The 24,295-nt window shown below is 53.1% G+C and overlaps 1 pseudogene; it reads left to right on the forward strand.

Moving 5' to 3' along the window:
• LOC127754640 (disease resistance protein RGA5-like) overlaps window positions 1–24,295 on the forward strand; it is a 31,367-nt pseudogene that overhangs the window by 1,072 nt on the left and 6,000 nt on the right.

Below are 24,295 nucleotides of genomic sequence, written 5' to 3' on the forward strand. Positions count from 1 at the left end.
ATGAGGACTTCCGGGTTCTCGTTCACACCAGAAAACGGGAACCCGGGTCAGTTCAGAGTGGTTGGACCAGCTCTGACCGAGGTAAGAGGCTGTGAAGCCCCTCCTCATTATGATGGGACGGGATGGAGCATGCTACTCGCTGCCTGACACACTGACAGGGTGGGGGTACATAGTCACCGTCCCATCGATCATTCAACCGGTCACAGTCCGGTCAGAAGCGCAACACGCCGCATTAAATGCGGCATGGCGCGGTTGCATAGACCGCTTTAAATGCAGTTAGGCAGGCGTTAGGCGTGCCCACCTAACCCTGTACACGTGGGCTGATACGTGGAGGGGGTCGGAGCAGCTCGACCCCACGCGAGGGCGGCCTCCTCCCTCTAGCTGGGAGGGGGCAGCCGCCGCGCCACCCCGGGCTCGACCCCCCTCGGGGGGAGCCACGTGGGTTTGGGGGCGGCCCAACCCCAAGCTGGGAGGGGGCAGCCGCCGCAACACCCCGGGCTCGACCCCCCTCGGGGGCATAGTTGAAAAAACTGAACCGGCGATCGAACCGCTCGAGTCCTTGGGTCACCGGTCCAGCGGTTCAACCGCCGGTTTACACGGTTCGAATGTTGAACCGGAAGTGTTATATTGTATGCATATTCTCTTCTTGTCACTTGCCAAAGTTAGCTGGGTGGTGGATGCATGGGGCTTTCAGCCAGCCAACCAGTGTTCGAATCCCCTTTCCACCTCTTTTTCTTGCTATTTTCAATAGTACACATGCACGTGCACAAGGCCTTGACTGGCCCATCAAGGCCCATCCTCTCTTGGCATGACAAACCGGCCGGCTTGGCTTGCTCTGGTTCGGCGGTTCACATGAAAACCGGCCGGTTCAGGCGGTTTCTTCCGGTTCAAATGCTGGGGCGGTCTTTACAGCAAACCGAGCCGTCCAGACCTCTGGTTTCAGTTTAGCCGCCGCGCCACCCCAGGCTCGACCCCCCTCGGGGGGAGCCATGTGGGTTTGGGGGCGGCCCAACCCCAAGCTGGGAGGGGGCAGCCGCCACAACACCTCGTGCTCGACTCCTCTCGAGGGGAGCCACGTGGGTTTGAGGGCGGCCTCCTCCCTCTAGACGTGATACCCCTGGGTGGCCAGGGTTGACGCCACTCTCCTAGTCTAACGATGTGGGCCCGGTCTCTTCTCCATTCTTTGCTGGCACTAGGGCCCATGCGCCTTTTTCGCTCCAACTTGAGGGCGACTCGCCAGCCCGTACCTTAGGTTGTGAACTTATTTTCTGTATATATTCAGCAAATGTTGTTAGATTCTCTCGGGTCTGCGACTTCATGCTGCGCACCTCGCTTGCCCCTGTCTTTTGTTAACCTCTGTTCATGTTCTACTTCATCTATTCAAACGATTATTTTCGCGTGAGTGTGAGGACTGAAAACATAGCCAGCAATCCTCACCCGCGATCAAGCCAAGCTAGGTGCCATAGCCAGCCGGCGGGGCCAAAGCCAGCTGCTATGGGAGAGCCAGCACATAGGGCCCCGGGCGTCGACGACGTCCAGAGCTCGACGCAGGGCTAGGATAGAGACAGGAATCGTAGCCTCCACACTTTTAGCAAAGAATCATTTGAATGGGTGAAGTGAATACAATCTTTTTGTTACCAAGAGGGGCAAACGAGCGTGCGACACATGGGTATCGCGGGACTGTGAGGAAGAGATGGGTGAGAGATAAATATAAGTCATAATAACTTTGCTGATAAGCATGAACAAAGAAGATACAAACTTAAAGGAAGTATTACAAATGCTATGCTCAAAAAGAGCCCCCGGCCAACGCTAAGCTTTCCCAGAGAGGTCTGCTTTGGTCCGGATATTGTAATACCTCCTTTGTTACCTTTGTTTATCCTTGTTTGCACGTCGCGACCTTTCAAACCTTTAGCTCAAAGAAGGCCTCCCACCATGAGCTCGGAACCAGAGGTCTGGGCGGCCTCCTCCCTCTAGCTGGGAGGGGGTAGCCGCCGCGCCACCCCAGGCTCGACCCCTCTCGGGGGGAGCCACATGGGTTTGGGGGCGGCCCAACCCCAAGCTGGGAGGGGGCCGCCGCCGCAACACCTCGGGCTTGACCTCCCTCGAGGGAGCCACGTGTGTTTGAGGGCGGCCTCCTCCCTCTAGCTGGGAGGGGGTAGCCGCCGCGCCACCCCGAGCTCGACCCCTCTCGGGGGGAGCCATGTGGGTTTGGGGGCGGCCCAATCCCAAGCTGGGAGGGGGTAGCCGCGGCAACACCCTGGGCTCGACCCCCCTCGGGGGAGCCATGTGGGTTTGAGGGCGGTTTCCTCCCTCTAGACGTGATACCCCTGGGCCCATCTCATCGACAGTCCCCTTCTGTGTCGTGCTAGGATTTTATCTCTAGGAATCTATCTTATCTCTACGATTATATCTTATCTCTATAATTTATATTTGACTCTTATCTCTAACTGACATATCTGTACTTCTGACACAAACTCTATAGAATTTATAGTTGGATAGGCAGCTGCTCGTTCTCTAAGCTGAGGACGTGGGTTAAGGGTGTGTTTAGTTGGCAAAAAGAAAATTTTTGAATATCACATCGGACGTTTGACCGGATGTCAAAAAGGGTTTTCGGACACGAATGATAAAACTAATTTCATAACTCGCCTGGAAACCGCGGGACAAATTTATTGAGCTTAATTAATCTGACATTAGCACATGTTGGTTACTGTAGCACTTATAGCTAATCATGGACTAATTAGGCTCAAAAGATTCGTCTCGCGATTTCCATGGAAACTGTGCAATTAGTTTTTTAATCTATATTTAATACTCCATGCATGTGTCCAAAGATTCGATGTGATGTTTTTGGAAAAAAAATTTGGTAATTAAACAAGGCCTAATTTGTTTGGTTGATAAACTGAGTGGAATGCCTGAACAATTATATGGGCTTAGCTAGGTGGAAGGAAAAGTAGGTGGAAGGAAAAGTTTGTGATGATGTTACCTGACAAGTGCATACCTGAATTTTTTTTAAGTCGTGGCTGAGCAAATGGATCGGAATCACTCGTGCAGTTTCAATAACAACTACTCCATCCGTTTCATATTATAAGTTGTTTTGCTTTTTTTCTAGACAAACTTCTTCAAGTTTGACTAAATTTATAGAAAAATATAATATTATTTTCACACAAAACAAACATATTATCAAAATATATTTAATATTAGATTTAATGATACTAATTTAATATTTTAGATGTTGTGAAATTTATCTACAAATTTGGCTAAACTTAACAAAATTTGACTAGAAAAAAAGTCAAACGATTTATAATATGAAAAGGAGGGAGCACATATTAAGCTACTGGCTACTGCACGCAATAGCAGCCATCCATTTTTTTTTGTGAACGGACCAGATCGTAGCTACAGTACCAAAACATACGTACATAACACTACTTGCTAAAGTGGTCTACAACTCCCTAATTATAGATGACCATGTAGGCCGCCCGGCACGGCACGGCCCAGGCCCGGCCGTGCTTGGGCCGAGGCTTGTCGGGTCGGCTCGGCCTGACCGACGCACCGTGCCAGCCCACGTGCCACACTCACAGCCCAGGCACGGCCCAACACGACTCGGGTCGTGCCGAGCCGGCCCGAAGGCACGATGGTCCATCGTGCTTTTCCTCAGAATAAGTCTAATTTTGCTCCCTCCTATTGGGCTGTGATATATATATATATATATATATATATATATATATATATATATATATAAGTCTATTTTACCTCCCTCTTCTTAGGGCTGTGGTATATAAATAGCTAATATATGTCTATCTAAGGTCCCTATTCTTTGAACGGTGACATTTATATGTCTATTTTTAATCCCTATACTTTGTGTGCCGGGCTGGCCCTACCGTGCCGGGCCAGCCTAGCGTGCCGGTGAGGAGGCCCAGGCACGGCCCAATGGTCGGGCCGGGCCGGTACGGGCCCGACCCAAGTCGGGCCGTGCCATGCTTGGGCCGGGCCAAAATACCGTGCCGTGGGCCGGACCTTGGGACTCGGGCCTTATGGCCATCTATATCCCTAATGACGTGATGCTTCTTATTTGCTGGGTCGATTATTTAGAATACTTGGACAAAGTAACTTTCTTTGCAAGGACAAATGGTTTATCTTTGTAACAAACCTTCGTTAGATTAAGTATGAAACCCTGCTTATCGATCTTAACTACTACGCGCAGATTGATCGATCAGCAGCGAAACAACGGTAATTTGAACTTCACATAATTCAGCTTCTAGATTTGCTCTATGTGATCACCGCTTCTCCCCGAAGCAACCGACACCATTGCTCCCCGCGAAAGCCGCCATCTCCAATCACCGGAGTCGGCCTGCGTCGAATCCCGTCAGCACCTACACGACGACCACACCAAGCCGTGTTCCTACCCCCAAAGTTCGTCGCAAACAATTCCGCTCTGACCACCGATTCACCACCTGTCAATCTAGCCCCGAGCCGAAGCCGACAAATCACATGCCATCTTCCCAGCCACCGAACGACCCGAGCGCTACGTCTAGCCATCTCTTTGTTAAACGCAGCTCATCGAAAGGCCCGAGCCACCCTGCCCGAAGTGTTCGATTCCACCACGGAGAACACCGATCACCTCCAGCTTCAATCAACCCCAAGCATGAGGCCTCACGTTTCCCTGTTGAAAATAGCTCACCGGAAAGTTCTGGCCACCCACTCGAAGGGTTCAACCCACCGATTGGATCGCCAATCGCTTTTGTCGCCATCAACCCGAGCATCATGTCTGGTCGTCTCCCTATTGATTGTAGCCAATATCGAACTGTTCAGACCACCGTTTGAAGTGTTCGATTCCACCGATCAAATTCCATTGATCGCCGCTGTGCTCCACCTTGCGTCCATGTCCGTCCCTAGACATCCTGTGTAGCATCACGGCGTGGAGCACCTCCCTCGTACCTCTACCACGGATCTCCCGCAGGCTCTGATACCACTTGTTATATAATCAGCCCCGAAAACGACATCATTGCTAAGCATAGAAGAAAAACGCCATAGGAGATCCAAACACGATGACGACACCGAGGCACGATATTTGATAATGAAGTTCAGCCGGGGCCTACATCTCCGGGGCACTGATGACGGGCGCTCCTCCCCAATCCAGCATATAACAGTGTATCAGAATTACAACGACTCACGGCCGGTCGCCGCCAGCAGCTGCTCCCTCTTGCTATGCTAAGTCGCCATGCGGTTACAACAGGCACGCTCCTCTACTTATGAGAGATACTAGGTGTCACGCCCCGAACTAGCCCTGAACAGAACTAGCCCGTGACGCTCCAAATTAACCTGTTAATCGATACCAGTCCTAGGAAACAGTGCTGGTATCACAGGAAGACAGAATATCACAGCAACAGAGGTCTCTTTATTACAGAGTAGGAGTACAGTCATGTTGGGCTGCGGACAGATCCCGAGCTCACAACTGCATTACAAAAGGAAAAGCGGAAGCCAAGACTTGGAACAATCATCACAGGCGTGACTTGGGAACTAGGCCGAAACCCTAAAACTCATCGTAACCGACTTGCTCCTGGAAGAACTCCTTGTCAGCAGCATCCACATCATCTTCTTCAGCGACTGGGGGGGATTATTTATATAGAGCAAGGGTGAGTACAGGAGTACTCAGCAAGCCATGGGAATTAAGTGTTTAATGCATGTTTCAAAGGAAAGGCTGTTGTTTTTTGCAATTGATTTTATTTAAACTCCTTTTTGAAACAACTAAGTGAGTGCTTCTCAAACGACACGGAAGAGGCAGTGCGTCTCGTCCGGTCGGAGGATGTGCAATGTATCAGTCTTTGAATTGATTCAAGGATGGCACCCGGCCAACAACCTTAAAACGGCCACCCGGGCCTGGCTGATCCCATCAGCCGCAGATTTACCAAACATCGAACCCATTCCACAGCAGCAATTTCACAAAGCAGTAGTCAAACAAAACTATGCTAGGAATCACCTCACATCCGCCCATGACCGTGGGCACGGCTGTTCGAACAGTTTAATAACCTCTGCACAAGGGGTACACTTTACCCACATGACATTACTAACCCAGATCATCCAGCCCGTGCAGAATGGCCACGTCTAGAGACCTTAAGGCTTTCATGACAAGGCATTTCGAAAGCCGACACAGGTTCACCATATGCCAACGAGAGGGGTCCTAGACCAACACCAGATTAGGTCCCAGACCATACTGTGCTAGGAAACCCGAGGGTTCTCCCCGACACCACCCCGTTGAATCCACATGTCTCTTGGCATCATGGCTCCCCCAATTAGCTAGTTACTCAGCCAGGGGTGTCCCATTCCACCCATGTGGTCGCACTTGTCTTATGTTCGGATGAAATTCCAAGGAAACAGTCCTTAAGTGCAAGAGCGGGAAACCGTACTCCCGGTACGTTCCTCGGTCCGCGATTTTGGAAATTCATTTAGTTCGCAAGCACCGACCCAGGTGTCGGGTTTTCCGAGTCTTTTGTAAAACCCCAAGTTTTACCTATCGTTGGATATTTTAAATTTGAGGGGAGGTGTTCCGATGCGCGTGTCCGAAGGCCCGTGCATTGAAGCACAACGGTCGACAAAGGAGGTTTAAGTGTTCAATAATTCAAGGAGGGTAATTGCAGCAATTAGGATTGGGGCCGGCAGGCTATCTCGCAAGCCGCGGCCGATTTACTTGTGTTAATCCTATTCATGCAATATTTGCGGAAGAGAAATACTTAGATTTAAATTATAGGTGCAAGATGATCAATGGTGACTTGCCTTGCTCGAGATCTTGAGCTTGATCTTCGAAATCCTCGCACTGCGGGTCTTCGGGCTCTGAAACTACATGCGAAACGGGGCAACTCAACAAACAGCGAAAATAAAGCCCTATTATTGACCTCTAAGCGTGCCATTAGCTGGATCTCGAGATTTGAGGATTTTTGGAAGTTGAACGGAGTCAAACGGATGCACGGTTGAGAAGATATTGAATTTCTAAGATTATTGGATTTTTGGTCTAAAGGAAAAGGATTTATTTAAATCCTTTTTGAAAAAGAAAAGAAAGAGGGAGGGGGAATAGACTTCGCGGGCGGCTTGAGCGCGGCCCGAGAGGGGTTGGCGCGGCCCGGCCTTGCCATTGGGCTGGCCGGCCTGAGGGGCGGCCCAAGGGGGCTCGCGGGGAGGAGAGGAGAGAGGGAGCCGGTGGGCCGGGTTCACCTCGCGTGGTCCCGAGTGGGACCCGCTTGTCGGCGACTTGGCTCACTGTGAGCGAGGTGCACGCGGGCGTGCTAGGGTTTGGGGAGGGGAGGCGCGGTGCACGCGCGCGGCTCGTGGTGTACGTGGTGCGCGGCGGGCCCACGCGCAGCCTCTTGGCTCTCCGTGGGACGCGTGCACGTGAGCGGGGACGGAGGGAGCGGCTGACCGGGGTCGGCTTGACCCGGTCTTGGCCGAGCTGGCACCGACGTGGCGCCTACGTGGCTGCCACGCGGGCCGGCTGGAGGAAGACGACGACGCCGGCCGGAATGGATGGCGAACGGCGGCGGCGAGCGACGGGGTGATCTACGGCGAGGCAGGCGAAGGCGAGCACACCGGGAGGTTGCACGGAACGAGGGGAGACGAGCCAACGGCTCGGATTCGCCGGAGGGAGTTCAACGGCGGCGGATTGCGGCGGCGACCACCGGCGGCGAGAGAAGAGGGAAACGGCGACGAGATGACTAGGGTTCGATTCATTTACACTAGAGCATCTTCGCGGTCTCCAGAGTTTGATTCTAGTGCCTGATTGGGCGGAGCTACGCCGAGCGAGGCCGGCGATGAGAGGTGCTATCGAGCTCGGGCGGCGACGGCAGCGAGCACACAGCGAGCGGTGGCAAGGGTTGGGGCGGCGCCAGCTAGCTACGGGGGCGGGGGGTCTACTCGTGCTACTACCCGAGTATAAGGGGAGGAGATAGAGCGAGGAGGGAGAACGGGGAGATGCACTACCGTGCGGGCGGGCGCAGTGATGATGGCCGACGGCGCGGGGCGTGATCGCTCCGGCCTCGGGCCGGGGAAGAGGAGGAAGACGTGCGCCTGGAGTCCCCTTCACGCGTCCTTCGCACGCACCGACTCTCCCGGTGCTTTGGCGACGAACGGCGGAGGCGAGACAGAGGGGGGGCGGCAATGGCGCGGTGGAGCGAGGGCGAAAGGGAGAGGGAAAGGAAGGAAGGGTGCCTTGGATTTATAGGGGCGACAATGTCGGTTTGGGAGGGAGGAACCGACATTGGGTGGTCAAGCCAGCAAGCTGGCGCTCCGGCTAGCGGCCAAAACGGTGACAGGGAGGATGACGCTGGCGGAGGAAGAGAGAAAAAGGAAAAAGAAGAAAGAAAGGGGGGGGGGACGGGCTTGCCTCTTGCCTTTTTAGGAAAAGAAGGAAGAAAAGAGTGGGCGACGAGGCAGTGGGAGGAGGAGCTCTGCCTCCGACCCTTGGAAGCATGCGCGGAGGTGGCGGGGTCGGGTCGTGACGACGGCGATGACGGCAGGGTGGTGTGGAGCAGAGCGGCGACACGGGCGGCAGGCGCGGACAGGCGCGGCAGACGCTGACGGTGGCGGCGACCAGGCGGTCGGCCACCACGGCGCGCGCGCGCGGGAAGCAACGGCGCGCGGCGATTTGAGCGGCGCGGCTCGGGCACGCGTGCTGGCTCGCGGGGCCGAGCGGTTGCACGGCTACAGGCGCGGTAGGGCAGCGGGGCCGGGCGGCGCAGACGGCGCAGGCACGGCACGGGCGGTGACCACGCGGGCGTGCGCGCGAAGCAACGGCATGCGGGGGCCGATTTCACGGGCGGGGAGCTCGCCGGGGATGGAGGTGGGGAGAGGGAGAGCGAGGGGGGGGCACTCGGCGCGGCTCTCGCGCACGCGCGTGCGGCGCACGGCAGAGCGAGGGAGGGGAGGGAGAGAGAGAGAGAGAGAGAAAGATGGGCCGAGAGGGAACTCGGCCCACCGAACCTGAGAGAGGCAAACTAGACTTTTGCGGAGGAATTCAATTTGGGAAGGAATTGGATTCGGGATTTGAGATCTGGAATTGGCACGGAGACTGACTACAAGCAAAGAAACAATTTTCGCAAATAGGGTTTTTAGAATTTAAATTTTCCCGCTAGGCGCCACGACAGAACGGGCGCTACACTAGGATAGAGTCCGACTCTTACTCTAGTCCTAATACCTGATACAACTCTAAGTCCTAAACTGTAACCGACTACGTACACATATTCAACACAAAACTCTAACAAGGGGTATCAGGGCTCATGTTTGGAACCCAGAAAAATTTCCATGGGTTACATGGTAGGAAGGCCAGGTAATAGATCTTCGGGGTCACATGGGTTGATGTGACGGGGGAGATTTGTTAGGCCCGATGTATGACGGGGGAGATTGTTGGGTTTAGTGCCACATCGGTAATTGATGATGGGAGAGCACAACTTAAAAAATGGGGGCGGTTCTCACCCATCATACTAGTGTTTTGGATTGTATAGGCCCAGAACCTAAAATTGTGGCTCTGGTTGGGCCTATGGTGGAGTAGGCCCAATGTGACCTGGGTGGCCCACGGTTGGTTAGGCCGGGCTGCGCACTCTAACACCAGCAGCAAGAACAAGAGCTTAGCTCTCTACTTCTTTTGCAAGGTCAGTGAGTTGTATTTGATCAAGTATACTCCTACTTTTCAAGTGCAGTATGTAGGTTAACACTTGTCTGTTCTGGATTGTTTGGCGTCTACAAAAACATCTAAAACATTTGCAGAAGGAAAAAGTACGAATTATCCCCTTAAACTATCACAAAAGTACGAATTACCCCCCTAAACCACAAAACCGGACGTTTTTAACCCTGAACTGTCTATACCGCACAAATAACCCCCCCTCAAGCTAATCCAGAGTGATTTTGTCCAATGCGGCATACGCGTGGCAATCCAGTCAGCATTTTTCTTTTAAAAAATAGTGGGGCGACTATCTCACCTCTCTCTCTTTCCCCTTATCCTCGACCACTAGCGGCGTTGACTTCGTATCGCCGCCGGGACAAGGAGTGGAGGCGAAGAGGGCACCGTCGGAGTCAAGGGCACCGTCGGGAGCGGTGGGCAGTCGGTGGAGGTGAGCGGAGCAGCGTCGAGGCAAACACCCCGGTTGGCGGCCTAGAGCGGTGGCACAGGGTGTAGCGCAGCGGCGGTGGAGATTGGTCCATGGCAGCGCGGTGGAGAGGATATGGTGCCAGCGACGAGGCCTACGTCAGCGCCAGTGCCAACGCACCCCGCGGCGACTCTGATCCCATCGTCCGCATCTTCTGCAAGGCTGATGAGGGCTTCAGCGTCACCATCCGCCAACGGCTCCGTCTTCGGGCATTATGGCCTTGTGACAGCCGACCATGTGTCCTGAACAGCAGGACCAGAAAATTCACTCCATGAACATGCACGTCGACGGCGGTCCAGCATGTCGGCGGTGATGGGAAAGACCAGCTGATCCAGCACACATTCAATATCTAATGCGTTGACGAGGCGTACTGCTTTGCCTTGCCCGTAGTGGCCTCCCACCTCTCCGCCATGCCCGCTGCTCGCCGCGCCCTTGCCAACCGTGCTGCTCGCCGAGCACCGTGCGCCTGCCGCACCCGCCTCTCCGCCATGCCTGCCGCTCGCCTCGCCCCTGCCACCCCCGCCGCACCGCCTCTCCGCTACGCCCCCACATCGCCAGGAGATGAGGACTGGCAGAGAGAGGAGAGAGAGGTGTATGACAATTGGGGCCCATGGTTTTTATTTATTTTTTCTTGATGGAATTGCCACGTGTGTATACCACGTAGGATAAAACCGCTACAGATTTGATAAGGGGGGTTATTAATCCGGTATACATAGTTCAGGGTTAAAAACGTCCGGTTTTATGGTTCAGGGGGGTAATTCGTACTTTTTCCTTTGCAGAACACACGGCAATTAATCTGGGTAGACTGGGATTTATTGTGTAAAATTGGGACCGAAGCAAATAGCAACGTTTAGTTTCTTGTATGAACCAGTCATTGGTACTGCCAGATCTGAGCAAACAATGTATGATCTGGTCATCTGATAGTTGCGTCCAGTGAGAGTTAAAGTTATAGAGGATGCCGCGACCATCTTCTCTTTTCTGCATTTGAAAGAACATCTGAAACATTTTTACACAATTGAAGGATTTGTGCTTTATTGTGACTATGAGAGCTTGATGTGATTCATTTGGATCCTGAATTATTGTTGTTAGTCTCTGACAAATATTATTGTTAATTACAGATATTGAGTGAGTTTGGCTAGCAACGGTACTTGATTACCTGATAACTGTATTTCTGTCATCTATTTAATACCTTCAGCAGTTTCAACAATTATTCAGTTTTGTATTCTTTCAAAACTCCACCTTATGTGTAAACATGCCATGCCAGCTCTTTTGCCAAAATTTCCCATCCTTCAATACTTGCCAAATTACACGTGCATCCATTGCTAACAGATTTCTTCATATGCTTTTCATAATCATCACAAGAAACAGAGAGTTGGGGAGTAGTGAACCATCAGGAATGGAGTTCGCCACAGGGGCAATGGGCACGCTCTTCCCCAAGCTAGCGGAGCTGCTCAAGGAAGAATATGATCTGCAGAATAGTGTGAAGGAGGGGATAACATTCCTCATGGCTGAGCTCCAGAGCATACAAGCTGCCCTTGAGAAGATCTCAAAGGTGCCCCTAGACCAACTTGACAAGCAAACCAAGATCTGGGCTTGGGACATTAGGGAATTGTCCTATGACATTGAGGACAACATCGATACGTTCATGGTACGAGTGGATGGTCTTGAGCCAGCCAAGAAACATAATTTCACATGGTTAATCGACAAGTGCCACAAGTCGTTGTCCAAGATAAAGATCCGTCACAAAATAGCCAATGAAATCAAAGATATCAAGAGCCAAGTTAAGGAGGTGATGGAACGACGCGATAGGTACAAGATTGATGATGTCGCTACTAATCTTCCAACATATGTGGATCCTTGTATCTTGACATGATATGAGAATGTCACCAAGCTTGTTGGCATTGATAAGGCAAGTGATGGTCTAATGAGGAGGTTGTCCGTGGGGGATGAGGCGCCCAAGAAACTCAAGATGGTCTCTGTTGTTGGAATCGGAGGCTTAGGCAAGACAACTCTTTCCAAAGTAGTGTTTGACATGCTTAAACTGCAATTTGATTGTGCTGCTTTTGTTCCCGTCGGTCAAGACCATGAAATCAAGAAAGTCCTGAAGGACATCCTAGTTGAACTTAACAAGGACAAGTACATGTCATTTGATGTAACAGGAGTAAGTGAAAGGCATATGATTAATGAGCTTCGAGAATACCTTGACAATAGAAGGTTAGTGTGTAGTACCCACCATTTTTTTGTCTTTCATGTTTAACTTATGCTCATGGTAGTTCGATAAGCTACTAGAACAATGTTTTATTAGCTTATGGTTGTGATAGCTGTAGATCTTTATCTGTATTACTGGTATATAAAACTTTTTCTATATTTCTTTAATAAAAAGAAACCGCTACGAATATATTCTAATGTTAATTGCAGAACAGGAAAATGTATTTGACCATCTAACTACCATTGGTGGAGAAACCATCTTTACTCCCGGTTGGGAACCCCCCTTTAATCCCGGTTTTCCAACCGGGAGTAAGGATCCGGGACTAAAGATGTCCATCTTTAGTCCCGGTTGAAATAACCGGGACTAAAGATACATCTTTAGTCCCGGTTGGTACCACCAACCGGGACTAAAGAGAGGGGATCTTTTTACCCACTGGGACTAAAAAGACAATAGCGGCAGTGCATATGGTTCCTTTTTCTTTTTCTTTTTTTATTTTTATTTTCTCCCGAATCAAGTAGGCAAATCCCCAAATCTAACTAACATCCCAAATTCACATCACCAAATCCACATCACAATCATAAAGTTACTTATACACACAAATCAAATACATCACAATATCCTAAGAAATTACTCAAATACATCACAGATCCAAACAATGAATCACAAATTTGTAACTTCTCAGTCAAATACATCACAGCGAATCATCACAAATTAAAAAAAAAAAGAAGCCGCTGCCGCCGCCGGTCGCCACGAACGATGGGCGCGGTCCCGCCGCCCGCCGCCGCCCGAAGCCCCGCCGCCCGCTGCCCTCCGCCGGGCGCGACCCCGCCGGGCGCCGCAGCACGCAGCCCCGCCGCCGGCCGGCCCGCCGGATGGGAAGGGGAAGCCGGCCGGGAAGGGAAGGAGGAAGGGGAGAGAAGGGGAGGAGAGAAGGAAGGGGAGGAGTTGGAGAAGAGTGTTAGAGAGGATAGATCTAAGGAGAGGGGTGAGATTCGATCTGTCTAAGTTGTAACTGTGGAGGAGAGGATAAGGGATAGGGATTATATGCTACGTGTTTAATTTTAGTCCCGGTTGGTGCTACCAACCGGGACTAAAGATCAAGATCAAGATGATCTTGTAGCGCCCGTTCCGTCGTGGCGCCTAGCGGAAAAACTAGCTCTTAAAAATCCTATTTGCGAAATCCGTTTCTTTGCTTGTTGTCTAGTGCCCGTGCCACAAATCCCCAAGCCATCGTCGAGTTCAATCCCGAATCCAAATCCTTCCCAAATCAAATCCCTCCGCAAAAGTCTAATTCGCCTCCCTAGGGTTCGATGGGCCGAATCCCTCTCGGCCCATCTCCCCCTCCCTCCCCGGCTCTCTCTCTCTCTCTCTCTCTCTCTCTCTCTCCCTCTCCCCGCTCTGCCCGAGCGCTGCACGCGCGTGCACGCGAGCCGCGCGGAGCCGACCCCTCCCTCCCGCTTCCCGCTGCCGTTCCCGCCGACGCCGCCAAATCGTCGCCGCGCGCCGTTGCTTCCCGCGCGCGCGCGCGCCGTGGTGGCCGACCGCCTGGTCGCCGCCGTCGTCAGCCTCTGCCGCGCCTGCCGCGCCTGCCGCCAGTGTCGCCGCTCCGCTCCAAGCCACCTCCGCCGTCATCGCCGACGTCATCGACTCGGCCCCGCCACTCCCCGCGCGTGCCTCCAAGGGACGGAGGCAGAGCCCCCCCCCTCTGCCGCGTCGCCCCCGCTCCCTCCTCCTTTTCCCAAAGAGGCAAGGGACAAGCTCCCTTTCTCCCTTCCTTTTTCTTTCTTTCTCTTCCTCCGCCGGCGTCATTCCCCTCCTTGTCACCGATTTGGCCGCTAGTCGGAGCGCCAGCTCGCTGGCTTGACCGTCCAATGTCGGTTCCCCTCCCCCAAACCGACATCGCCGCCCTATAAACCCAGGCGCCCTCCCTTCCTTTTTCCCTCCCAATCTTTCCCGTTTTCCGCCCGCGCCATTGCCGTCTCTCTCGCCGACCGCCGTCGTCGCGTGTGCTGGAGGAGCCGGCACGAGCAAGGACGCGGAAGGGGACTCCGGGCGCGCCCTCTTCTTCCTCTTCCCCGGCCCGAGGCCGGAGAGATCGCTCCCGCGCCGTCGGTTCTCGTCACTGCGCCCCCTTCCCCGCACGGTAGTGTCTCCCTCCGTTCTCCCTTCTCGTTCCATCTCCTCCTCTTAGGCTCGGATAGTAGCATGAGTAGCCTCCCCGTAGCTAGCTGGCGCCGCCCCGACCGTTGCCGCCGCCCGCTGTGTGCTCGCCGCCGTCGCCGCCCGTGCTCCATAGCACCCGCTCGTCGCTGGCCTCGCTCGGTGTAGCTCCGCCCAATCCGACACTAGCAACGGATTCCCGTAGCCGCGTAGATGCTCTCACCGCCGGGAATCGACCCCTCGTGACCTCGTCGCCGTTTCGCCCTTCCCTCGCCGCCGGTTGCAGCCGCCGCAATCCGCCGCCGTCGAGCATCCCCCGGCAAATCCAAGCCATTGGCTCGTCTCCTCTCGTCCCGTGCAACCTCCCGGAGTGCTCGCTTTCGCCTGTATCGCCGTGGTGCGCTCCGCCGCTCGCCGCCGTCGTCCGCCGTCCGTTTCGGCCGACGTCGTCGTCTACCTCCCGCTGGCCCACGTGGCAGCCACGTAGGCGCCACGTCTGCGCCAGCTCGGCCAAGACCGGGTCGAGCCGACCCCGGTCAGCCGCTCCCTCCGGCCCCGCTCGCGCACGCGGTCCACTGTGAGCCGTGAGGCTGCGCGTGGGCCCGCCGCATCCGCGTCCGCCGCGAACCGCGCGTGTGCACCGCGTCTCTCTCCCCGAACCCTAGCACGCGCCGCGTGCACCTCGCTCACGGTGAGCCGAGTCGCTGACAAGCGGGTCCCACTCGGGACCACGCGGAATGGACCCGGCCCACCGGCTCTCTCTCTCCCTTCCCCGCCCGCACGCGCCATGGGCCGCCTTCCTGGGCCGGCCGGCCCATTAAGCTTGGCCGAGCCGCCCCTTTCTCTCGGGCCGCGCCCTAGCCGCCCGAGGAAAGTCTAATTCCCCCCTCCTTCTTTTCTTTTCTTTTCTTTTTCAAAAAAAAGGGGTTTAAATAAATCCTTTTCCTTTAGATCAAAAATCCAATAATCTTAGAAATTCAATATCTTCCCAACCGTAAGTCCGTTTGACTCCGTTCAACTTCCAAAATTTCCTCAAATCTCGAGATCTATCTAATGGCATGCTTAGAGGTCAATAATAGGGCTTTATTTTCGCCGTTTGTTGAGTTGTCCCGTTTCGCGTGTAGTTTCGGTGCCCGAAGACCCGCAGTGCGAGGATTTCGAGGATCAGGCTCAAGATCTCGAGCAAGGCAAGTCACCTTTGATCATCTTGCACCAATAATTTAAATCTAAGTATTTCTTCCCGCAAATTTTGCATGAATAAGATTTACACAAGTAATTCGGCCGCGGCTCGCGAGATAGCCTGCCGGCCCCCAACCCTAATTGCTGCAATTACTCTCCTTGATTTATTGAACACTTAAACCTCCTTTGTCGACTGTTGTGCTTCGATGCATGGGCCTTCGAGCACGGGCATCGGAACACCTCCCCTCAAATTTAAAAATATCCAATGATGAGTAAAACTTGGGTTTTACAAAAGACTTGAAAAACCCGACACCTGAGTCGGTGCTTGCGAACTAAATGAATTTCCAAAATCGCGGACCGGGGAACGTACCGGGTATACGGTTTCCCGCTCTTGCACTTAAGGACCGTTTCCTTGGAATTTCATCCGAACATAAGGCAAGTACAACCACATGGGTGGAATGGGACACCCCTGGCTGAGTAATTAGCTAATCAGGGGAGCCTTGATGCCAAGAGACATGTGGATTCGCCGGGGTGGTGTCGGGGTGGACCCCTGGGCTTCCTGGCACAGTATGGTCTGGGACCTAATCTGGTGTTGGTCTGGGACCCCTCTCGTTAGCATATGGTGAACCTGTGTCGGCTTTCGAAATGCCTTGTCATGAAAGCCTTAAGGTCTCTGGTCATGGCCGTTCTGCATGGGCTGGATGATCCGGGTTAGTAATGTCGTGTGGGTAAAGTGTACCCCCTTTGCAGAGGTTATTAAACTGTTCGAACAGCCGTGCCCACGGTCATGGGCGGATGTGAGGTGATTCCTAGCGTAGTTTTGTTTGACTACTGCCTTGTGAAATTTGCTGTTGAGGAATGGGTTTGATGTTTGGAAAATCTGCGGCTGATGGGATCAGCCAGGCCCGGGTGGCCGTTTGAAAGCTGTTGGCCGGGTGCCAAACTTGATCAATTCAAAAGACTGATACATTGCACATACTCCGACCGGACACGACGCACTGTCTCATCCGTGTCGTTTGAGAAGCACTCACTTAGCTGTTTCAAAAAGGAGTTTAAATAAAAATCAATTGCAAAAACAACAGCCTTTCCTTTGAAGCCTGCATTAAACACTTATTTCCCATGGCTTGCTGAGTACTCCCGTACTCACCCTTGCCCTATATACATAATCCCCCCCCCCCCAGTTGCTGAAGAAGATGAAGCGGATCCCGCTGACGAGGAGTTCTTCCAGGAGCAAGCCGGATACGATGAGTTTTAGGGTTTCGGCCTAGTTCCCAAGTCGCGCCTGTGATGTTTGGTCCAATTCTTGGCTTCCGCTTCCCTTTTGAAATGCAGTTGTGAGCTCGGGATCTGTCCGTAGCCCAACATGACTGTACTCCTACTCTATAATAAAGAGACCTCTGTTGCTGTGATATTCTGTCTTCCTGAGATACCAGCACTGTTTCCTGGGACTGGTATCGATTAACAGGTTAATTTGGAGCGTCACGGGCTAGTTCCGCTCGGGACTAGTTCGGGGCGTGACAAGAGATGGTATCAGAGCACAGGCTTGGCCCTAGGGCGAAACCCGACGTTTAGGACGACTCTAAGGATACTAAGTTCAAAACTACTTGCGAAAAGCTAAGGCTTCTTTTGGTTTCTTCATTTTCAATAGTTTGTTGCTAAAATGGTTACTGATCTTTTCTCCCTCTTTCAAAATTGTAGATGGCAGTGGACGCTAGCTCTAGTTCCCACGGTTTTGGTGAGGGTCACCACGTCGCTCAGCTTCGTGACCTCGTCCGCTTCCTTGGCTTCTCGTGTCCTGTGTACACAGGGTACTCCGTGGACCGTGTTCCCCCTCGCTGTGAGCTCTCTGTGTACCTTTACCCTCGTGGAGGTATATACGGAGCTGGCCTTCGCCCACACCACTTCACTGTGGCCAGGCCCACTATCCAGATCGCGTACCAGGACCTCTCCTGGACTGCGCTTCGTCGCTTGGCCCACGACTACAGCCACCGTCTCGGGGGCTCTGCCTTCCGGCAGCTCCCACGCCTTCGTTCTGGCCACCTAGACGCCAGGTACCCTTGTCCGTATAGCGAGTCTCAGCCAGTGCTGACTCGCATGGTTGAGCTTTCGGAGGCTCAGGCCACTCAGCACGACCTACTCCTTGAGGCTTACCGCTCCCTTGCCCGCCGCTACGCCGCTCTGGAGGCCCGTCTGGCCGAGGAGGGTGTCACCTCAGTTGACACTGTCTCTTGGGACTTAGGCCGCCTCTGCCACGCCAGCCACCTGTCCTCTCACAGCTCTCGCGGCTCTGCTCGCACTCCTAGTGGCCCGCGCTCCCCCAGCTCGCGTGCGCCGTACTCACCAGTGTACTCCCCCTACCCACACCCAGTTAGCCCCTCCTACACCCCCGGACACACTCCCGTTGCTTCCTCCCGCCGTGGCCCACGCTTTATCCGCACTGCGCGGAAGCATGTTGTTGGTGCTTCCACCGTGTTCCGTTTCGACTACCCAGCTCCCCCACCGCCAGCGGCCCGTGCTGCTGCCGGCCCTCGACAGGTTCCGCCGGTCCCTTCGCGTCAGCCGATCGACGTTTCTTCGACTGAGGAGCCGACTACAGGAGGCAGTCAGGCAGACGAGGAGTAGAGGAGGCAGTCTTCAGCAGCCGTCCGTGTGTCAGGCCCTTTTGTTCCGCCGCCAACTCTTTTGGAGTCGTGGCGAGGTAGTGCGTGCGTGTGGGTGTTGTTTGGTAGTCTGGATCTCCTAGGTGGTGTGCGTACAGTCAAGCTCGGCGTAGCTCTGTGACTGGTCCACACCCGTTGTATCAGGTGTTTTTTTATGATTTGAAAAATCCAGTTTATGCCTAGTGCGTGCTATCTGAGTTGATATTTATTTTGCTCCTTGCCCTCCTAAGTGCTTATATGATTCTTACCTCGCCCTCTTCTGGGAGTTTAGATGGCTAGCCGCCCCCGCCGTGCCGCTCGTGCACCGGCCCGCCTCGGTTTTGAGGAAGGTAGAGTTGAGCCAGAAGCAAATCATGAGTCAGCTAATGAGCAGTCTCACCACAGTAGCCGTTCGCACCGTACTACTTCCCGCAATGCAGAAGTTGAGCAACCTCACCGCAGCAATTGCTCACATCACACAGCTTCTCGTAATGCAGAAGAAGAACAATCTCACCGCTCTCACCGCACCGCCAGTCACAATTCTGGAGAAGAACGCATCCCTTCCCCACCTCATGTGGAAAACAACATGCAGCACTTGATGGCAGTTCAGACACAAATCTTGCAAGGATTAGCCGCAGCCATAGCCGGTTTTCAGCATAATGCGCATGGAAATGGCCACCCTCACATGGGCAACAATAGATCCAAGCTGACAGACTTCCTGAGGTCTCGGCCGCCAGAGTTCTCTCAGACCGTTGAGCCCGTTGAGGTTGACGATTGGCTGAAGGATGTTGATAGAAAACTCAACTTAGTGCAGTGCACTCCTATCGAGAAGACGCTCTACGCCTCTCACCAACTAAGAGGACCTGCCGCAGATTGGTGGGAGAATTACTGCAATGCACACCCTGAACCCACTAACATTACTTGGGATGAGTTTGCTATGGCTTTCCGTGCAGCTCATGTGCCCGAAAGCGCTATTGATATGAAGAAAGAGGAATTTAACAGGCTTAAGCAAGGCCATAGTAGTGTCAATGAGTACCTAAGTCAGTTCAACAAGTTGGCTCGGTACGCCCCTGAGGAAGTGGACACAGACAAGAAGAAGATCAGGAAGTTCTTGAAGGGAATCGCAGTTGGAATGAGACTCCAGTTGCTTGCCCACGATTTCCCCACTTTTCAACATATGATCAACAAGGCACTTCTACTTGAGGACGCCAGAAAAGAGGCGACCGAAGAATACAAGAAACGCAAGTCTAACCATTAGGGAAATTCTTCCCGAGGCGCACCTCGCTCTCGCTTTGGTCAACCCATGCAATATCACCAATCGGTCACTCAGGCTAACCGCCAGCCAGGCTACGCCCCTCGCCCTCAAATGAACCGACCGGCACCTCAGCCACAGCAGCGCGCCCCAAGTGGCAATACTGCGCCAAACAGTGTTTCCTCTTTCAAGTCACCGCTAGGACTGTCAGCAGTTCAGTGTTTCCGGTGCAACCAGATGGGTCACTATGCCAGACAGTGCCCTCAGAATCCTACCAACACCAACTCAGGGCATGCTAATGGCAGCACTGCCAGAACTCCTACTCCAGCGGCAGCTCAGTCTCGTCCTAGCTCTCAAGCAAGTGGACAAGGTTCTCGTGCTTCCAACAACTTTGGTCGAGGCCGGGTGAACCACATTCAAGCTGAGACCGCTCAAGATGCTCCGGACGTTGTGATGGGTATGTTCTCTGTCAACTCCGTACCCGCGATAATCCTGTTTGATTCGGGAGCTTCCCATTCTTTCATATCACAAGCTTTTGTGAAAAGAAATGGTTGGAAAACCCAAAATTTACGTGTACCAATGATAGTACATTCCCCTGGAAGGAATATAAGGGCAACTCAAATATGCCCGGAAGTTAACCTTAGAATTGAGGAAGTTGACTTCCTAGCCAAACCGATAGTCCTAGACTCGCAAAGGTTGGACATCATCCTAGGGATGGATTGGTTGGCTAAGCACAAAGGACAGATAGATTGTACTGAAAGGTCCATCACCTTGCAAGGACCCGGAGGAAAGCAAGTCCGCTTTACCTCTAACACCCCTACAGCAAGTCGGTCTATCCTAACCTGTTTACAAGTAACCTCCTTGGAGTCGGTGCCCATAGTCTGTGAATATCCCGACGTATTTCCAGAAGAATTAACGAGTATGCCACCAGATCGAGAGATTGAGTTCGCCATAGAACTGGCACCAGGCACCGCACCAATTGCAAAAAGACCCTACCGAATGGCAGCTAATGAGTTAGCAGAAGTCAAAAGACAAATCGAAGAATTGAAGAGTAAAGGTTATGTGCGACCTAGCTCATCCCCTTGGGGAGCCCCAGTGCTCCTGGTTAAGAAAAAGGATGGCTCTGAGAGAATGGTAATCGACTATAGAGCCCTGAATGAAGTAACTATAAAGAACAAGTACCCGTTGCCACGGATTGACCACTTGTTCGATCAACTTAAAGGAGCAAGAGTTTTCTCTAAAATTGACTTGAGATCAGGTTACCACCAATTAAAAATCAGATCTGAAGATATCCCGAAGACCGCTTTCTCAACGCGTTATGGTCTATATGAGTTCACAGTGATGTCCTTCGGACTCACCAATGCTCCAGCATTCTTCATGAACTTAATGAACAAGATCTTCATGGAATACCTGGACCAGTTTGTCGTGGTATTCATCGATGACATCCTGATATATTCTAGGAATGAGGAAGAACATGCTAAACACCTGAGGCTGATAATGGGAAAGCTTAGGGATCATCAACTATTCGCTAAGTTCTCGAAATGCGAATTCTGGTTGGACCGAGTAGTATTTCTTGGACACGTGATCTCCTCCAACGGTGTCGAAGTAGATCCCAACAAGGTTGAAGCTGTACTTGCTTGGAACCCGCCCAAAAATGTGTCAGAGATCCGCAGCTTCCTTGGCTTAGCTGGATATTACCGAAGATTCATTGAAGGATTCTCTAAGCTAGCCAGACCTATGACCGAGCTGTTAAAGAAGGAAAAGAAATTTGAATGGTCAGCAGCCTGTGAAGACGGCTTTCAAAAAATGAAGAAAAGGTTAACCACTGCCCCAGTTCTCACCTTGCCAGATATCCGAAAAGACTTCGAGATCTTGTGTGATGCATCAAGACAAGGCTTAGGATGCGTCCTAATGCAAGAACGAAAGGTTGTGGCCTATGCATCCAGGCAGCTCAGTCCCCATGAAGTCAACTATCCCACCCACGATCTCGAGTTGGCAGCCGTGGTTCACGCTCTTAAGATCTGGAGGCACTATTTAATCGGGAACAGATGTGAAGTATACACCGATCACAAAAGTCTTAAGTATATCTTCACGCAGACCGAGTTAAATATGAGGCAGAGAAGATGGTTGGAACTAATCAAGGATTACGATCTTGGAATTCATTACCATCCCGGTAAAGCTAATGTGGTCGCTGATGCGCTAAGTCGCAAGACCTATTGCAATGTAGCTCAAACACGACCAGACCAAGATCGCCTGTGCAGAGAATTGGAGGAGTTAAGGCTGACCATGGTACAGTCAGGTGTCCCTGCCAGCTTGACAGTGCAGCCTACCCTAGAATCGCAAATCCGGGAAGCTCAGAAAGATGATAAAGATGATACAGGAGAAGAAGAACACCGATTTCTCCATAGACGATCAAGGCACGGTTTGGTGTGGTCCACGCATCTGTGTACCGGCCAAGAAGGAGTTAAGAGATCTCATCCTAAAGGAAGCTCATAAGTCCGCCTACTCCATTCATCCAGGAAGTACGAAGATGTACCAGGATATCAAGGCATACTTCTGGTGGGCTGGAATGAAGCAAGATGTCGCAGAATACGTAGCCCTGTGTGACATTTGCCAAAGAGTCAAGGCAGAGCATCAGAGGCCAGCTGGTCTGCTGCAACCCCTACCGATCCCCGAGTGGAAATGGGAAGAGATCGGAATGGATTTCATCACCGGTTTGCCAAGAACCCCTAGCGGGTACGACTCCATCTGGGTAATCGTGGACCGACTCACGAAATCAGCTCATTTCGTGCCAGTGAAAACCACCTATGATGGAAAGAAATTAGCAGAACTCTACATGACCCATGTCGTATGTAGATTTGGCTGTCCCAAGAAGATTGTGTCAGACCGAGGCACTCAGTTCACCTCAAGGTTCTGGAAGCAGTTGCATGAAGCTCTCGGAACCGATCTAAATTTTAGCACAGCTTACCATCCGCAGACTGATGGTCAGACAGAAAGGGTAAACCAAATCCTAAAAGACATGCTACGTGCGTGTGCCCTGGATTTCGAAGGCACTTGGGATCGTTGTTTGCCGTATGCTGAGTTCTCATACAACAACAGTTATCAGGCCAGCATTCGGATGTCGCCGAATGAGGCAATGTTCGGAAGAAAGTGCCGCACTCCCTTGTGCTGGAATGAGGTGGGCGAAGCACAGGTATTCGGTCCCGACATACTCAAGGCAGCAGAAGAACAAGTTAAGCTGATCCGAGAACGTTTAAAGACAGCTCAGAACCGTCAGAAGAATTACGCTGACAATCGGAGGCGTGACCTTGAATTCGAAAAAGGAGACCACGTGTACCTGCGGGTATCACCTCTCCGTGGTATGAGGAGGTTTGGGATGTCCGGCAAGTTAGCACCCCGCTACATCGGCCCCTACCTCATAGCCGCCAGACGTGGCGAAGTGGCTTATCAGCTTGAGTTACCTGAAGGTCTCGCAGATGTGCACAATGTATTCCATGTATCCCAGTGAAAGAAATTTCTTCGAGTTCCAGAAGAACAAGTCCCCCTCGGAAATATCGAGCTGGAAAAGAACCTGACCTACAAGGAAAGACCGATCAAGCTTCTTGAAGAGGCAGAGCGTTAGACCCGAAGAAAGACTATCAAGTTCTACAAGGTCCAGTGGAGCAATCATTCTGAGGATGAGGCAACCTGGGAACGAGAAGATCTTCTCCGCGCCGAGTTCCCGGAGCTGCTCCCTTAGGTGCTGAATCTCGGGGTCGAGATTCTTGTTAGGGGGGTTGGTCTGTAGCGCCCGTTCCGTCGTGGCGCCTAGCGGAAAAACTAGCTCTTAAAAATCCTATTTGCGAAATCCGTTTCTTTGCTTGTTGTCTAGTGCCCGTGCCATCTTAGATCTCAAATCCCCGAGCCATCGTCGAGTTCAATCCCGAATCCAAATCCTTCCCAAATCAAATCCCTCCGCAAAAGTCTAATTCGCCTCCCTAGGATTCGATGGGCCGAATCCCTCTCGGCCCATCTCCCCCTCCCTCCCCGGCTCTCTCTCTCTCTCTCTCTCTCTCTCTCCCTCTCCCCGCTCTGCCCGAGCGCTGCACGCGCGTGCGCGCGAGCCGCGCGGAGCCGAGCCCTCCCTCCCGCTTCCCGCTGCCGTTCCCGCCGACGCCGCCAAATCGTCGCTGCGCGCCGTTGCTTCCCGCGCGCGTGCGCCGTGGTGGCCGACCGCCTGGTCGCCGCCGCCGTCAGCCTCTGCGCGCCTGCCGCCCGTGTCGCCGCTCCGCTCCAAGCCGCCTCCGCCGTCATCGCCGACGTCATCGACTCGGCCCCGCCACTTCCCGCGCGTGCCTCCAAGGGACGGAGGCAGAGCCCCCCCCTCTGCCGCGTCGCCCCCGCTCCCTTCTCCTTTTCCCAAAGAGGCAAGGGACAAGCTCCCTTTCTCCCTTCCTTTTTCTTTCTTTCTCTTCCTCCGCCGGCGTCATTCCCCTCCTCCCTGTCGCCGATTTGGCCGCTAGCCGGAGCGCCAGCTCGCTGGCTTGACCGTCCAATGTCGGTTCCCCTCCCCCAAACCGACATCGCCGCCCTATAAACCCAGGCGCCCTCCCTTCCTATTTCCCTCCCAATCTTCCCCGTCTTCCGCCCGCGCCATTGCCGTCTCTCTCGCCGACCGCCGCCGTCGCGTGTGCTGGAGGAGCCGGCACGAGCAAGGACGCGGAAGGGGACTCCGGGCGCGCCCTCTTCT

This window comes from Oryza glaberrima, chromosome 11 (assembly GCF_000147395.1).
Source record: "Oryza glaberrima chromosome 11, OglaRS2, whole genome shotgun sequence".
In the NCBI taxonomy this organism is placed as follows: domain Eukaryota; kingdom Viridiplantae; phylum Streptophyta; class Magnoliopsida; order Poales; family Poaceae; genus Oryza; species Oryza glaberrima.